Genomic DNA, 14,732 nt, shown 5'->3' on the forward strand with positions numbered 1-14,732 from the left:
GACAAAACAACATCAAGAGAATTTTCCTCTCTGCTAGATTCATTAGTTTTTTTCCTAAGAATGTTTTTAGGTATGTTTCAGGAATTAGGAATTCAGAAATTTCTAACACAGAAACAAAACTCTTGTTTTCTATTAAATTGACAATTCCTTCAGTGAGAGAACATCTAATGACAGATACTGATGAGTTCTGTAACTTCATTGGTTCCTCAAAGGGGACAACACAATATATGAGTTTCATGTACTTTCATCATCAAAGAAAAAATGAAATTGTTTTTAGTGTTTTAATATCCTCTAAAAATAATTCTTTGTAAATGGGTGGCTTGTGTATAAAATAAAGGAAAACCCTTTTAAAATCCTGAACAAACTGTGCTCAAAAACAGAGCTTTGCACACAAGGCCACTGGTGAAACGGAGTCTCTGCTCATCTCATTGTTTCTTTTTGGTCACACCTAAGACCTCCCCTTTAACCTGATGGCTCTGCAGTTTCACTACAACGGAGTTGGGATTTTTACTTCTTAGTATTTGCTTATATTGTTCGGGATTTGTTGTGCTTCCTGAGTATGAGGATTTCCCTTCAACAGTTCTGGGAAATTCTCTACCGATATCCCTGAAAACATCCCTTCAAAGATGTCTGTGTTTGCTTCCAACAGGTACTGCAATGTTGCTATCACTGATTCCCAGCTCCCAGTGTGTGGTACAAATGCAAATTCAATTCACCTAATGAGGGTTGTGATGACCACTTCTCACCGGGGGTGTCAGCCCCACCACATGGAGCCAGGCCCCAGGTGGAAAACACTCAGGTGATCCCTTGTGCAGGTAGCAGGTTGTTTTCTAGTCCTCTCTGTTACTGCGGTGTCACCCTTCAAGAGTGTGGCTTTCAATCGGACCTCAGTTCAGACTTACTGCCTTGGCTGAGCCCAAAGTTTCTGTCCTCGGGTAAGCACTGACCCCCAAGTCAGGCTGCCCAATCTGGCAACTTCCATGGGCACAGTTGCCTTTCCTTCCTGGCTCCTGAAGGTTTTCTTTATTCTCCAGGAAGCTCCACTATGCATTTGCAATGTTTTAGCCAGCATCTCTCTCTCTTTCCTATTGCCTGATTCATCTAGTCCATAGTTTGTCTGAAACTGAACATCCCTCGACAGTCTCACCATGAAGACGAGGACAAGCAATGTGTAGATGGGATCGTAAAGAAAGTCCTGGAAAGAAACCGCGTAATTAGTCATCATGCTGGGTAAACCAAACCCGAGTAATTTAGCCTGCGCTGAGGAGGCCAGAGCCCTCGGATTCTCTGGGAATCTCAGGTGGAGCTTGTGGAAAAGATAACTGTCAAGGAACACTGGATGGCTGGTACTCAGGATACGCTCTTGCAGAGTTGCCAGAGCTTCCGCTACTGGACCTCCCCAGGGATTGTTGCCCGAGGACAGTTCCTTACTTCTCTCTTGCGGGTTCACCGCAACCTTTGCTGGGGTGACGGGGTCAGCCTCCTGCACTCTCTGCAAGCCCTCACACTCATCCTGCCTCTTCTCTCTCAAGGCTCTCAGCCTGTGATTTCTCTGTGGCTGCAGTCCATAACCTCTCCCTCTCCTAAAGTCATTGCAAGGAGCTAACACTGCTAAATGTTAAAAAGACGGGGAACCAGTAGAAATTCTGCACTCGGTGCCTCCACAAGGAAATGACTCAGTTCCAGATTGCCTAGCAAAGAACTGCAATAAATTCAAGCTTATATGCTTTCAAGGGACCAGGACTTATAGAAACCACAAACAGCCGAAAGTGACAAAAATCCTGGCAGAAAAGGCCTTGCAGAGCTTGGTGTGCATCAGCATTATGGGACCTGGGGCCTCGGGGAGCAGTGATCTGAGGATTTATTTACCTGGCTGGGGAGGCCAGAGAGAACACCATTTTTGCTGAGCCAGATCCTTGCTGGGGAAAAACCAATGTGCCGTACAAACTCCTGAACACTCTCACCTTGACCGCGGTGGGCCAAGGGTCAAGGCCAGATCTTGGTCCCTCTGCCAAGCATCCAACACTAGATGGAAGTTTCTTTGTGGAAAAAAAAAAAAAAATCCAGTGTATACTCCAATAGTCTAAAGTGTCCTGCATCCAGAGTGTTGTTCGCTTAAGTTAAAAGAAATTTTAATGGTTGTGTGAAACTGACGCTGTCACGGGTATGGTTTGACATGTGGCTAACACTATCTCAACAAAGTGCAGACTGTCTCGTGTGTAAAACACAAAAAACAAAAAAAAGAAAAAAACAAACAAAAACCAAACCAAACCAAACAAAAAAAACGACCAAACAAAAAACTCAAAAACAACAAATCCGAGTGACTTGACTTTGAAAGTGGGCCAACCCTTCTGTCTCTGTACTTCTGATGTAATTCTTTATAAAGAAGGAAAATAAATAGTGAGAGGTGAAAGATACGAATATATAACAGCACGAGTACGTCCGTCCCACCAGTGACTGTCAGAGACAGGGCTGGCCGCCCCCCGAGCCTCATCGTCTGACCGGAGCGAGCTGCTGTGACGGCCAGCGCCCGAATTTCCGTGACGTCAGGGTCTCCTCTGGTCCCCGGGGCCCACGTTGCTCATGGTGGGGAGGGGCGGGAGGCCAGGTCGAAGCGCCGGGGAGTGAGAGCCCTGCCCCCAGCAGCCCTCCCACAGTGACTGACAGGAGCTGGTGCCCTTGCCACACAAGATTCTGACGTGTGTTCTAGTTACACTAATTTCAAATGACATTTACAATAATCCTCCAGGAATTTACATTAATTTCAAATGAGATTAAGCCTCAGTCACCCACATGGTAATTTTGGGGATAAATGCACCTTTAAGTGACTGCATTTCTCCACTGCCCTTCCAGTGTGTTCCTCACCTCCCAAACTGACTGACTACACATAAATCCTTGTCTTAAGGTCTGCTTCTGCGGAAACCAAACTAAAACAGTCTCCAAATAAAAAAAAATGACCAATGTGGCAGGAAAATTAATAAGGGTACAAAACGCTTTTGTTGGCTAGCTGTCCAAGCTTTTCATCGCTGTAATGTAACACACATACGTCATATTCTGAGTGCCTAATCTCTTTGTATAGTCAAAGACTCAAGTTGCATAAAACATCATGCTTTTATTTGGCTAGCTAAATTTGGTGGAAAAGGTTTAATCTCTTATATAGGGAAATAGGAATGAATCATTATCTTTATTTAATACCTTCCTTTTATTCCCGACATATGAATTTTCCCTTTCATACTGTCTTTATATACCTTAAGGACAACCATTCATAGTACTGGTCTCTTTCTTTGACTATATTCCAAATGTTAAAAAAAATCCTTCAGTTTCATCCTTTCAGAACAAAGATGGTAGATCGCTTTGTATACACCTCCCTGCACTGAGGGCCCTATAAGTGATGTGATTTGAATGGGGTTGTAGAACAATGAGTGAAAACTAAGTGTTGAAATGCAGGTGTTTATTTCCTGCTTCAGGACACCTCATCTCATCACGGTAACTGCCAAGGGCTACAGAAAAGCACGGCCGAGAGTGTATCCTTCTGTCTGCCTATTACAGTGGTTCCAAAATGCTACGTCCACAGAGCTTGAATAATATTATGATTCTCATCATGCTAATGATGACCATCTCTTAGCAAAGATCCATTCTTATTTAATAGCATTTTAATTTAGTGATTGAAAATATTTGCAAAGAGGCACAGAAGGTTCTATGGAATTTGTGATTATGAATGTGAAACACAAATAGCTTGAAAGAACCAGTGGGCACCATGCTCTTCTTTAATTAAAGAAATATTTTGTAAGAAGCAATATAAAAAATAATTCTAATGAGATGTAGGTGGAGGGGGTAATTCTTTGCTTTTTCATAAACAAACACATTAAGTAAGTATGAAAAAACCCAGATGTTTTTACTATAATTTTTGTACTTTTTTTTAAAACTATACCCTGTTGCCTTCTTTAGTCCATAGCAATCAGAAAAATGACTTAATTTTGACCAATTTTTATATGTCTTTCATAAGAGGAAAATGAATAGCTATTTATGACAGTGACATTCTTTATCACATTAGAGAGTTGATGAATGCCAAACGTGTTGATGAGAAAAATCAGCTTTTTCATAATGAAACAAAAATTCCTTTTCTTCAAATAATCTCCTGTCTGAACATATTGCTTATCTGAATAACATCATATATGCAAGGTTTTCCTAGTCTCATTCTGCAGCAGACTGGGACACAGCCACACAGATGGAGAGCGATCAGGTAAAACTTAACATATCCAAGTTTAGGTTTGCAAGTTCTTCATATATCCACAATAAAGCCAATTAGCAGGAAAGCTTAAATAACTTGGCTTCAGTTTAGTATAGTTTGTACTTTACCAGGTGTGTATCTAAAATGATAGTTCAGGTATACAGCCTACCTTTCATGTAAATCCAACTCAATCCAATAGACAATTCTATTTATAGGACAAGCTCAAAGTGATCAATTAAAGGTTCAACTATGTACACTACAATTTTAAGTATATTTTATGGTGTTCTCTTTGAAATAGAGATTCCACAAATGGTTAACTTTCTATTAATCAGAGTATTTCATGTCCCTCATTGGACATGTCATCAATAGATAAACATCTATTCATGGGTTACAAAGAAAACTTGAGGGCGCTGGTGGGGTTGGTGGTGATGGGGATAAAAGTTATCCTCCAATGCCACATATTGTCACATGTTTCAAAGGGACAGATAATTATGAGGGGGTGTCTGAATTATATGTCAACTATGTTTGAATATGGCTTGCATAAGCACCCTGTGAAGGCATTGTTTATGGGATGGATGACCTCTAAGAGCCACCCAACCTGAGAATCTCTGATTCTGTGGCTTTCCAGTGTAGGGGACTGTAGGAGCTACTGGTTCTGGGGGCTCCTGTTAACACAACATGTTTCTACCACTATCTCCTTGACTTTATATTTTTTTTTCCTTATCATATTTATTTGAAATATCATCAGAACATGCCTTCCTCCCTCATTTTTCTTAATTCAAAACTTCCTTTATTTTCTTGGAAACATTTTATTTTCCCATTTTTTTCTAGGCAAATAAAATGCAAAGAGGTGACTGCAGACAGAGAGAGAGATTCTGTGGCCACTCTTCCAGGGAACACCAGGTTAAATAAGGTTTGAGGTTGCTTTCCTATAGGAATTTTTAGAGACTTCAATATGCTAATGTACCCTGGGCTCCCAGGAGCCAGAGAGAGTTTGTGCCTCTAGAGAATGGGTTTAAAGGTTGTTTAAGGACATCTTTCCTATAACTTTACTCTGTACTCACCGCTTTCCTTAATTTTCACACCCATTTCACACTTTAGTTGCTTTAGTGGCATTTTCTTATTTGTCTTCAGTGTCGATCATCTTTACCCACAATAATAAATCAACTAAACCACTTGAGGCATATTGAAGATATGTTCTGTCCATAATTTTTGCGGCAGGCGCCTTGCTATTTAGTAACGTCAGCTAGTAACTTTTTGGTCATGAGTTCTAAAATTTGCCTGTTTGTAATTCTACTCAACAGATAAAATTGTGATTAGTTAAATGTAGAAGACATAAGACCCCAGAGTCACTCTCTTTACTTTTATTTCAGAAGAATGTTTTCCTGGTCGTTGAGCTTATTTGTTTCGTTCTATTTCCAACAGCATAGTGCTCCAGAACCATGTTCTTATGAAGTGGATTCAGAGTGAGGACAAAGATGTAAGCAGAGACCCTATCTTCATACACAAATAATATCTTTTCTATGTAAACCCTTTACATTTGTTCAAGCGACTAACTCAGAAATTATTTTAAAAAACAAGCAAATGAAAGGTCACAACTAAGAGAAACAAAGCAGGAATAATATGCCTGTTCCTAATAAACAAGATTCTCCTACTTGGTGTCGGTATGTTGTTTGTGCATAGCAAGCTCACTGCATAGCTATTTTATTCCTACAAAGACTATTATCCATAACTAATAATACTGTTAAATTTGCCAAAGGAAATTCCCCTCCCCCTTTTTAAAAATCCTAGTCAGATCAGTTAAACTTCTCAAAATCTTAACAAAAGTAATGGTGACTATGAATCTCTAAATTAAGTACATATCATGATGCTTGGCAAAGTAGATATTAATAAATACCTTCAAGAATTTCGCATGATCACTACTTGGCATTACACATTTACTTGTTCATTGTGTGTCTCCCTCATTAAAATAGAGGCTCCATGGAGCAGGGACTTCAGGGTGCTAGGACACTGCCTGGCCTATGATAAGCCCTCAATAAATATCTGTTATGCAGATGTCAAATCAACGAAGTGAAATACTGGTATGCATGAGACATGAAAAATGACGATGAAGAACCAATGCTCACTTGGCACGCTACTAGTCAGCAATCTGTCCCCCTTTCAGTCCATTCTCTACATTGTCACGAGAATTATTGTTCTTAAAACACAAATTGATCAGATCATGTCTAAAATACCCAATGGCATCGAAATGTTATGAGGAATATAAAACTACTTAGGAGACCCCATGGGGCTCTTTGTAATCTGTCTTCAGTTTGCCTTGAGCATCTTCTCATTTCCCCTGCACCTGATGTTCCAACCATAAACATTTGCTTTCCCCAAACATGTGGCTCCATCCCAGGGCTCTGCTCTCCCACTGCCATCTGCCTTGAATGCCCTGTCCCAGCGCTTCATCCTGGGAAATTCTGACTCATCTTTCAGCACTGTGCTTTAGTCTTTATTACACATTTCTGCATGGTGCTTGCATTCCTCGCTTTTCCTTTACATTTGAAATTCCTTCAAGGGATGGACTGCAATTGATGTAACTTTATATACAGTGCTTGGAAATTGGTAGGTATTGAATAAATGTTTGTTGAATAAATAAGCAAATGGGTTAACGCTGTGTACATGTGTAAGAAAGGAAAATGGTAGGATGGGGTGGGCAGACTCAAGAAGATGAGTTTCTCTGTTACCTGCAAGATATTTACATTATTATGTCATTATAGTATATTAAAATATTTGACCTTCAAATTATAACAATCAGCTGAAATAACCACAAAATTAATTATAAGAATAGAATTAAAAACATATTTTTCCAGTATATATTTTGTGTTTGTAAAGGAAAAGACATAGGGTAAGTATAGAGACAATGTAAACCTGGACTGGGAAGAACATAACAATCACTGGGTATATATGTGACTCTGGGGGAAAAAAAAAAACCTTAAAAAAATAAAAATTCACTATGTACAATCTTGATTTGTCTTCCATTTACCAGTGATCATGTGGACCTTACTCTTTTTTTTTTTTTGTAAAAACGACACCATTTTAATTTCATTCCATAATGTAATCTTAAATTTGGCACTAGTTGTGTTCAGAGAAAATCTAGATGATCACTAGGGAAGTTGTGTACAATCATGAGGATTCAGAATGGACCTTTCTAACTAAATCACAGTGATTAAAAAGATGCATCACTTCATTCATTAGCAGGTAGTGCACTCTATTACTGAACTGTTTAAACACTCCAGATTTTATAAAGGGCGGTTATATTTATGTTTACAAGACTCAGAAGAGTGTCCTCAAAGGTATTGTTGGCTGTATTGCTTCCTTTTTGTTAATTTCACTGTCTTTTAAACATTTGAAGAGTAGATGCAAAATTCTAATGAAATAAATTATGAAGTTATCCTCTATTTTCTACTTAATGAGGAATATTACTTGCCTTTCTCTAAACCATAGTAGATAAGTCTATGCAGCTGCTTTCTATTTAAGGCTAGAAAAACTAACTTATTTCTCTAAAATTATCAAGCAGATTGTCCTTTATCTTTTTTTAAAAGAAACTGAGTTTTTGAATGTTTGTGTCAACAACAATAATGGAAACTATTCCAAGAAGTGCTCTTGGAGCATCAACTAAAACAAATTTAGTTGAACACAATCAATGCCTAGAATTTACAATTCTTCCAAGGCAAAAGTACTAGCATTCTGACAACCATATTTTCCTTCCTCTTCAAAAAACTTCCATCCTTTGCTTTCTTCACTTTTCCCTTTATTTATTTATTTATTTATATATTTTTTTACTTTATAAAAAAAAGAGGAATTCCTGCAACCATGGTAATGGTTGCTAACAGACCATTAGAGACCCCTTTCTAGCTCCCACCAAATTCCCTTTGCACTAGTCTGACTGAGATCTGTAAGGATGTTTCTGTTTTCTACGAAAACAACAAACCCAGTGCATTATAATGGGATTTGCACATTCAAATCAATTCAGCTAAAAAGAAAGATTAAAGAAGTAAAATTCCCCCTTTTAAACACAACCTCACATCTGTTAAGTTTCCCCTTACTTTGTTGAAGCTCCTGACTGAGCAGAGCTCAATATGCAAAAGCAGCTTTATAAGGAAGCAAAGCAGCAAAAGCTCTGCCAAGGCTCCAGTGTGGGAAATCGCTGATGCGATTTCCTTGCTGTAGTAATTTCTTTGAGTGCCCGGTGTGTTCCCATTTTCCCAATGCATCTCACTCATTGTTACATTAATATATGGAAATGAAACTCTTGTACTTTTTCAGCCAATACAACAAACACCAGAAAACCTAGATTTCCCACCATCTTTGGCGGGTGAGGTCTTCTGGACAAGAAAGCTTCAGGTAATTGAGGGCTTCCCTCCAGAACCTTCAAGTGCTGCTGGCTGCTCGCCCTTTAAACATAAAAGAGATTCTTCCTGCCTGTGTCTTCAAATGAAGCTCATTCGGACTTTCATTTATTTGACAATTATTTTTTTTTAAGATTTATTTATTTATTTGAGAGAGCGAGAATGAGAGAGAGAGAGCACATGAGGGGGGAAGGGTCAGAGAGAGAAGCAGACTCCCCGCTGAGCAGGGAGCCCGATGCGGGACTCAATCCCGGGACTCCAGGATCATGACCTGAGCCGAAGGCAGTCGCTTAACCAACTGAGCCACCCAGGCGCCCTCGACAATTATTTTTGTCCCCCTTTCATATCACTGGGGATATATTGGTAAATGATAAATATAGACCCTGCTCTGAGGGAGATAAGATTTCCGCAACAATGATAGGTAGCTAAACATAATAGGAGGAATCCATATTCCTGCTACCCCGAGTCTTTGATTAGTGTTCCACTCCAATTTCTGCCTTTGCCCCCTAGCCAATTTTTATCACATAGAAGGAGTTTCTGCCTTCTGAGCTTTTCCAGAACTCTGTGCCTTTGCAGTTGTTTCTGTCTGGAATATCCTTACCCCTCTGCTGTTCCTAGGGAAATACAATGCATTTTCAATGTAAATGTCTGCTTTCCCTGTGAAGCATGTCTGGATTATACTGAGTCACCACATTTCCTGAGTTCCTGACACACGTTGTAATAGGTCTGACTCTGAAGCCATCAGGAATTGTCTGGCCACTCTGCTCATGTTTCTGAGCCCCCAGCTTGGGTGTAAGCATGCCTGGTGTAGGGGCCACGTTTGCTCATCATTTTACAGTGCCACCGTGCCTTGAATGATGGCCAGCACACAGGTGTTGAGTGGATGCGTTAGGAATCCAGTGCAGGACCATCCTGTCTCCACTGCTGTCGGAATGCATGCTGCTTAAGCCTTCCATAGACCATTCAAATAATCAAAGCCATTCTCTGCAGTGATGAGGCCTCTTCTGGAGTGACTACTCCTCATGACTGAAGCTAGCCTTCCTTGTCTCTGTGCTTCTTTTTGTCTCCTCTGGCTCTTGTACTTTTGTTTTTGAGGATTTTTTTTTTTGGGGGGGTGGTTTTTAGTGTGAAAAAAAAATGACCCTATGTCATCAGCCAGTAAAGAAAATGTTCCTTTCCTTCTAGATAATGACTCAACCACTTATGGCATGCGGAGGCAGGCTCTTTAAGCCTTTGGCTCTTTTCGATGCTTTATTCAAGTCAGAGATGTTTTTGGAAGTGGAGGTGGGTAGAGTTCTAGCTTTAGTGCAGTTGCTTATGTTAGAGACATCTGAAAACAAGTAAGTGCAGATTCTAGATAAACAGACATTATCTGTTGCCATACATTAGGCAATTTGCCAAGAATCCTGTCTGCACCGGACTTCTCACTTGGGTGGTACCAGCCAGGGAGGAAGCCTTGGACTTAGAATTAAGTTAACTGAGGTCTTGTGCACTTTTCACCACTTGGGTGCAAATGGCCACATTTCTGTTTGTGAGAAATTTCCCTCTTTCCAATTGGTTGTGCCCCGAGGTAGGATTACTGGTTTCCTCTGGTGAGGCAATAAACCTCTGAGAGGTCACTTGTGGCTTTTAGGCTTTTTTGGTTAATTTGCAAACAGTATGGGAAGGTCACCAGCTTTTGTCAATTATCTGAGAGTCCCATTTTGTCTAATGGAAACCTGAATTTCCCTTTTATAGAGTGGACGGGGGAATATTGCTGAAAGAGGCACCAATTACGTTTGAGGTGTGTGATAAAGAGGCAGTTTGAGACGCCGGTGAGCCAATTTCTCAGTTCCTCTGTTAAACGGCTCTTCCGTCCTGTGAGGTCAGTCCTTGTCATCTTCTCCCCACATGGACTTGGTGAGGCTCACATCCATCCACGGCGTGTTCCAATTCTCTACCGAATGCCTCTGGTATCATCATGTATTCGTTAAGAACCGCACCCATAACAAAATCCCAAGGCATTATGAGATCCTTGATCACTTTCTATGTACCATATTTCTCAAGGAAAGAATGTATTTTAGTAGGATGTTAGCAAATGCTTTTGTTTTAAACCTTAGCCAGAGAGGCGTTCCTAACTAGAACAGAAAATGCATCTGGCGCCACACGTGAAGGGAGCAGTCAATAAATATTCGTAGGATGAATGAATGTACAGAAAGGGCCATTTGAGGTTTTACTCTATGCTTCCTTTCAAGGTGAATCCCATGTGTAAAATTATATACTCCTTCAGGATCAAATGCAACGATCAGGAAGTCTTTACTGGAAATAGCGTTACTGACTTTTAGAGCTATCAAGATTTTCTAAGATCATCTTGGTCTAATGCTCCCTTATTCAGAGTAAGGAGAAGTAGAATCACAAACATTAAATTATTCCATTTACTTTTTAAAAATAAATAGCTGAAGAGTTCTCATCCATTTCTTCAAAAGTGAAAATATTCATCTCTTTTGGAAACATTATAATTTTGGGGCTATAAGCCAATTGAGCAAAGAAAAGAGGTAAAAGAGAGTACAAGCTACCCCACCACCTGTGTAATGCCTGTATTCCAGAGGAGGAGCTGGAGGTTCTAAGAGAAGGGTTTCATAGACTACAGGAACACAGAAATATACCTGTGTGACCCTTGGTTTTTTTGTTTGTTTTTTGCTTTTTTTCATGGTGGACTAAAATGTGTGAACAACCATTAGCCTTAAGTGCTATTTTGCTTAAATAATTTTTGAGGCTAAGAAAACAGTTAAGATCAAGTCTGTTGTTGCCTTTTTCTTACTGGGTTAAACATATGAATCAGTCTGGCAGTTCAATATTCAATTGATAAGGTCTTAGAGTTCTCTCAGGACTCTTTGCAAGTAATCGAGTTCAGGATTTAAAATTAATGGACATATGTGAAAATAAAATAATATATGAAAAGGTTCCCGCTATAAAGCGCTGATTTTGATATGAAAGTAATTCTTTTGATTCAAGCTATATTATTTTTAACTCTTCTATAAAATAATTGATTGTTGTTAGAGGAAGAAAACTAGGTAAGATGAATACCGTTAGTGTCCAATGAGGTATCTTAAAGTAAAAATTGACACTTTCAATAATTGATCACAAGTTCAACAAATATTCAAAAAGTACTTTTAAGTTTTTTTTTCTGAGTTATTTTCTGTAGATGAATGGACCAAATTGCCCAATGGAGTTAGAAGGCCAAAAATGCAAGTTGTTTTATTGTGGCCTCATACAAACAATATGACAATAAGTCTAACTTTGTAGTTTTGTTATATTCCTATTACCTTAATAGCTTGGTGGGTAATATTTATATAAATTCTTCCACATTTTCCTATGATGTAATTTAGGATAGAAAAATCAATATACCTTAAACTACATTCTCAAATAGTTGTTTTGAAACTGATGTTTTGAGATGTTGGAATGGCTAACTACTACTATTTTAAACAGCAATCCAAGGAAGGAAAACTTCCAAACTCATTCTATGAGGCCAACATTACCTTGATTCCAAAACCGAAGACCCCACAAAAGAGGAGAATTACAGGCTACTATCCCTGATGAACATGGATGCAAAAATTCTCAATAAGATACTAACAAATCAAATCCAACAGTACATTAAGATAATTATTCACCACAATCAAGTGGGATTTATTCCTGAGCTTCAAGCATGGTTCAATATTCACAAATCAATCATTGTGATACACCACATTAATAAAAGGATAAGAACCATATGATCCTCTCAATAGATGCAGAAAAAGCATCTGACAAAGTACAGCATCCTTTCTTGATAAAAACCGTCAACAAAGTAGGGACAGAGGGAAATACCTCAACATCATATATGAAAGACCCACAGCTAATACCATCCTCAGTGGGGAAAAACTGAGAGCTTCTCCTGTATGGTCCGGAACAACACAGGGATATCTACTTTCACCACTGTTATTTAATGTAGTACTGGAAATCCTGACCACAGCAATCAGACAACAAAAAGAAATAAAAGGCATCCAAATCAGCAAGGAAGAAGTCAAACTTTCACCATTCACAGATGACATGATACTCTATGTAGAAAACCTAAAAGACTAAAAAAATTGCTAGAACTGATCCACAAATTCGGTAAAGTTGCAGGATACAAAATCAACATTCAGAAGTCTGTTGCATTTCTATACACCATTAATGTAGCAGCAGAAAAAGAAATCAAGGAATTAATCCCATTTACAACCACACCCAAAACTGTACCTAGAAATAACCTAACCAAAGATGTAAAAGAGCTGTACTCTGAAAACTATGGAATACTTATGAAAGAAACTGAGGAAGAAACAAAGTAATAGAAAAACATTCCACACTCATCGATTGGAAGAACAAATATCGTTAAAATGTCTATGCTCCCCAAAGCAATCTACAAATTCAATGCAGTACCTATCAAAATACCATCAACATTTTTCACAGAGCTAGAACAAACAATCCTAAAATTTGTATGGAGCCACAAAAGACCCCAAATAGCCAAAGCAATCTTAAAAAAGAAAACCAAAACTGGAGGCATCATGATTCTGGACTTCAAGCTATATTACAAAGCTGTCATCATCAAGGCAGTATGGTACTTGCACAAAAACAGACACATAGATCAATGGAACAGAATAGAGAGCCCAGAAATGGACCCTCAACTCTATGGTCAACTAATCTTCAATAACGTAGGAAAAATATCCAATGGAAAAGGCATTCTCTTCAACAAATGGTGTTGGGAAAATTGGACAGCCACACGCAGAAGAATGAAACTAGACCATTTCTTACACCATACCAAAAATAAATTCAAAATGGATGAAAGACCTAAATGTGGGACAGGAAACCATCAGAATCCTGGAGGAGAACACAGGTAGCAGCCTCTGTGACCTCAGCCACAACAACTTCTCACTAGACATGTCTCCAAAGGCAAGGGAAGCAAGGGCAAAAATGAACTATTGGCACTTCATCAGGATAAAAAACTTTTGCACAGCAAAGGAACCAATCAACAAAACTAAAAGGCGACCTTCAGAATGTGACATATTTGATAAAGGGTTAGTATCCAAAATCTGTAAAGAACTTATCAAACTCAACACCCAAAAAATAAGTAATCCAGTTAAGAAGTGGGCAGAAGACATGAGTAGATATTTTTCCAAAGAAGACACACAGATGGCTCATAGACAAAAAAGTGCTCAACAGCACTCATCATCAGGGAAATACAAATCAAAAATACAATGAGATGCCACCTCACACCTGTCAGAATGGCTAACAACACAAGAAACAACAGATGTTGGCGAGGATGTGAAGAAAGGGGAACCCTCTTACACTGCTGGTGGGAATGCAAGCTGGTGCAGCCACTCTGGAAAACAGTGTGGAGGGTCCTCAAAAAGTTAAAAATAGAGCTACCCTACGACCCAGCAATTGCACTGTGGGTATTTGCCCAAAGGATACAAAGAGGTTGATTCAAAAGAATATATGCAGCCTGATGTTTACAGCAGCATTATCTACAATAGTCAAACTATGGATTCAGCCTAAGTGTCCATCGACTGATGAATGGATAAAGAAGATGTGGCGCACACGCACACACACACACACAGGAATATTAGTCATAAAAAAGAATGAAATCTTGCCATGTGCAACAGCATGGATGGAGGTAGGGAGTATAATGTTAAGTGAGATAAGGCAGTTAGAGAAAGACAAATACCATATGATTTCACTCATATGGGAATTTAAGAAACAAAACAGAGGAACACAGAAGAAAGAAAAAAAAGAGGAAGGCAGCGCATAAAACAGACCCCTAACTAGAGAGAACAAACTGAGGGTTGCGGAGGGAAGTAGGAAGGGGCTGGGCTGGGGGGTGACAGGCGTTAGGGAGGGCACTTGGGATGAGCCCTGGCTGTTGTGTATAAGTGATGCATCACTAAATTCTACTCTGGAAACTGTACTGCACTATATGTTAACTAACTACAGTGTAAATAAAAACTTGAAACATTAAAAAATAAACCCATTGAAACTCAAAAAAATACAGCCCACATTTAAAAGTATAGATATGAAACATTAATTTACTCACCCTTTATAGAAAGAACTTTAGCTTT

At 39.1% G+C, this 14,732-nt stretch overlaps 1 protein-coding gene across 1 annotated transcript in view; it reads right to left on the bottom strand.

The window, feature by feature from the left end:
• The window catches only part of GRIA4 (glutamate ionotropic receptor AMPA type subunit 4), a 224,683-nt gene that overhangs the window by 89,988 nt on the left and 119,963 nt on the right, over window positions 1-14,732 (bottom strand). The window lies entirely within an intron of this gene.

The sequence above is a fragment of the Eumetopias jubatus genome, unplaced genomic scaffold (genome assembly GCF_037043125.1).
Source record: "Eumetopias jubatus isolate StellerSeaLion01/CBP00866 unplaced genomic scaffold, mEumJub1_p1.0 scaffold_13, whole genome shotgun sequence".
Taxonomy (NCBI): domain Eukaryota; kingdom Metazoa; phylum Chordata; class Mammalia; order Carnivora; family Otariidae; genus Eumetopias; species Eumetopias jubatus.